Source organism: Arachis stenosperma, chromosome 3, assembly GCF_014773155.1.
Source record: "Arachis stenosperma cultivar V10309 chromosome 3, arast.V10309.gnm1.PFL2, whole genome shotgun sequence".
Classification (NCBI taxonomy): Eukaryota; Viridiplantae; Streptophyta; class Magnoliopsida; order Fabales; family Fabaceae; genus Arachis; species Arachis stenosperma.
In genome coordinates this window covers 48,483,084-48,486,742 of record NC_080379.1, presented here as the reverse complement: position 1 = coordinate 48,486,742, position 3,659 = coordinate 48,483,084, and the positions used below count along the sequence as shown (strand labels likewise).

Genomic DNA, 3,659 nt, shown 5'->3' with positions numbered 1-3,659 from the left:
ACATCTTTGATCACATTTTGGAGGCTGGCCATTCGGCCATGCCTGGACCATCACTTATGTATTTTCAACGGTGGAATTTCTACACACCATAGATTAAGGTGTGGAGCTCTGCTATACCTCGAGTTTTAATGCAATTACTACTATTCTCTATTCAATTCAGCTTATTCTTGTTCTAAGATATTCGCTGCACTTCAACCTGATGGATGTGATGATCCGTGACACTCATCATCATCCATCCTTATGAATGCGTGCTTGACAACCACTTCCGTTCTACCTTAGACCGAGCGTATATCTCTTGGATTCCTTAATCAGAATCTTCGTGGTATAAGCTAGAACCCTTTGGCGGTCATTCTTGAGAATCCGGAAAGTCTAAACCTTGTCTGTGGTATTCCGAGTAGGATTCAGGGATTGAATGACTGTGACGAGCTTCAAACTCGCGATTGTTGGGCGTGGTGACAGACGCAAAAGAATCAATGGATTCTATTCCGACATGATCGAGAACCGACAGATGATTAGCCGTGCTGTGACAAGAGCATTTCGACCATTTTCACTGAGGGGATGGGAAGTAGCCATTGACAACGGTGATGCCCTACATACAGCTTGCCATGGAAAGGAGTAAGAAGGATTAGATGAAAGCAGTAGGAAAGCAGAGATTTAGAAGGAACACATCATCTCCATACACTTGTCTGAAATTCCTACCAATGAATTACATAAGTATCTCTATCTTTACTTTATGTTTTATTTATTTCAAAATTTTGAAAACTCCATAACCATTTATTATTCGCCTAACTGAGATTTACAAGATGACCATAGCTTGCTTCATACCAACAATCTCCGTGGGATCGACCCTTACTCACGTAAGGTTTATTACTTGGACGACCCAGTGCACTTGCTGGTTAGTTGTGCGAAGTTGTGAAGAATGTGAGTGAACCATAGTAGTGTGCACCAAGTTTTTGGAGTCATTACTAAGAATTGTTCGAGTTATAAAAAGTGTAAATCACAATTTTTCCTATCAAATTTTTGGTGCCGTTGTCGGGGATTGTTCGAGTTTGGACAACTAACGGTTCATCTTGTTGCTCAGATTAGGTAATTTTCTTTTCAAAAATTTTTCAAAAATCTTTCAAAATTCTTTCTTTGTTTTCGTTTTTCAAAAAAAAAATTTTCGAAAAAAATAATAAAATACAGAAAAATCATAAAATCATAAAAATAAAAAATATTTTTGTGTTTCTTGTTTGAGTTTAGTGTCAATTTTTAAGTTTGGTGTCAATTGCATGTTTTTAAAACTTTTGCATTTTTCCAAAATTCATGCATGTGTTCTTCATGATCTTCAAGTTGTTCTTGACAAGTCTTCTTGTTTGATCTTCATATTTTCTTGTTTTGTGTTTTTTGTTGTTTTTCATATGCATTTTTGCATTCATAGTGTCTAAGCATTGAAAATTTCTAAGTTTGGTGTCTTGCATGTTTTTCTTTTCTTGAAAATTTTTCAAAAATAAGTCTTGATGTTCATCTTGATCTTCAAAGTGTTCTTGGTATTCATCTTGACATTCAAAGTGTTCTTACATGCATTATGTGTTTTGATCTTAATTTTTCATGTCTTGTGTCAATCTTGCTGTTTACTGAAAAAAAAAAGAGAAAAACACAAAAATGATATCTTTTCTTTTTTCTCTCTCATCATTAAAAAATTCAAAAATAAAAAATATCTTTTCCTTATTTTACTCATAAATTCGAAATCTTTGGGTTGACTTAGTAAAATTTTTTTAAAATAAGTTGTTTCTTGTTAGTCAAGTCAAGATTTCAATTTTAAAAATCCTATCTTTTCAAAATCTTTTTCAAAAATCAAATCTTTTTCATTTTTCTTATTATTTTCAAAAAATTTTCAAAATTAATTTTCAAACTTTTTTTCTTATCTTTATTTCATGATTTTCAAAAACTTTACTAACAATTAATGTGATTGATTCAAAAATTTGAAGTTTGTTACTTTCTTGTTAAGAAAGGTTCAATCTTTAAATTTTAGGATCATATCTTTTAGTTTCTTGTTAGTCAAGTAATCAATTTTAATTTTAAAAATCAAATCTTTTCCAAAATATCTTTTTCAATCATACCTTTTTAAAATATCTTTTTCAAATTATATCTTTTTCAAAATCAATTTCAAAATCTTTTCCAACTTCTTATCTTTTCAAAATTGATTTTCAAATCTTTTTCAACTAACTATCTGACTTTTTGTTTGTTTCACTACTTCTTATCTTTTTCAAAACCACCTAACTACTTTTCTCTCTCTAATTTTCGAAAATTCCCTCATCTTTTTCAAAATTCTTTTAATTAACTAATTGTTTCAAATTTTAATTTTAATTTTAATTCTTCTCTTAATTTTCAAAAATCACTAACCCTTTTTTCAAAATTAATTTTTGAAATTCTCTCTCTCTCATCTCTTTCAATTTATTTATTTAATTACTAACACTTCTCTTCATCCTAAAATTCGAACCCCCTCTTCCTCTCTGAGTTCGAATTTTCCTCTTTTCCTTCTTCTATTCTTTTCTTCTTCTACTAACATAAAGGAATCTCTCTACTGTGGTAAAGAGGATCCCTATTATTATTTTTTGTTCCCTTCTTTTTTCATATGAGCAGCAGCAAGGACAAGAATATTCTTGTTGAAGCAGATCTTGAACCTGAAAGGACTCTGAAGAGGAAAAAATTAAGAGAAGCTAAATTACAACAATCCAGAGACAACCTTACAGAAATTTTTGAAAAGGAAGAGGAGATGGCAGCCAAAAATAATAATGCAAGGAGGATGCTTGGTGATTATACTACACCTACTTCCAAATTTGATGGAAGAAGCATCTCAATCCCTGCCATTGGAGCAAACAATTTTGAGCTGAAACCTCAACTAGTTGCTCTAATGCAATAGAACTGAAAGTTTCATGGACTTTCATCAGAAGATCCCTATCAGTTTTTAACTGAGTTCTTGCAGATCTGTGAGACTGTTAAGACTAATGGAGTAGATCCTGAAGTCTACAGGCTCATGCTTTTCCCTTTTACTGTAAGAGACAGAGCTAGAACATGGTTGGACTCATAACCTAAAGATAGCCTGGACTCTTGGGATAAGCTGGTCACGGCCTTCTTGGCTAAGTTCTTTCTTCCTCAAAAACTGAGCAAGCTTAGAGTGGATGTTCAGACCTTCAAACAAAAAGATGGTGAATCCCTTTATGAAGCTTGGGAAAGATACAAGTAGATGACCAAAAGGTGTCCTTCTGACGTGCTTTCAGAGTGGACTATTTTGGATATATTCTATTATGGTCTATCTGAGTTCTCTAAGATGTCACTGGACCATTTTGCAGGTGGATCTATTCACCTAAAGAAAACGCCTACAGAAGCTCAAGAACTTATTGACATGGTTGCAAATAACCAATTCATGTACACCTCTGAGAGGAATCCTGTGAGTAATGGGATGCCTCAGAAGAGGGGAGTTCTTGAAATTGATGCTCTGAATGCCATATTGGCTCAGATCAAAATGTTGACTCAGCAAGTCAACATGATTTCTCAAAGTCTGAATGGATAGCAAAATGCATCCAACAGTACTAAAGAGGCATCTTCTGAAGAAGAAGCTTATGATCCTGAGAACCCTGCAATGGTAGAGGTAAATTACATGGGTGAACCTTATG

General features: G+C 33.3%; 1 non-coding gene across 1 annotated transcript; it reads right to left on the bottom strand.

The window, feature by feature from the left end:
* Positions 1 to 3,151: 3,151 nt before the first annotated feature.
* On the bottom strand, positions 3,152 to 3,259 carry LOC130971601 (small nucleolar RNA R71). Its single transcript, XR_009082812.1, has one exon. It is a non-coding gene; the product is annotated as a small nucleolar RNA R71 (small nucleolar RNA).
* Between the last annotated feature and the right edge of the window lie 400 nt (positions 3,260 to 3,659).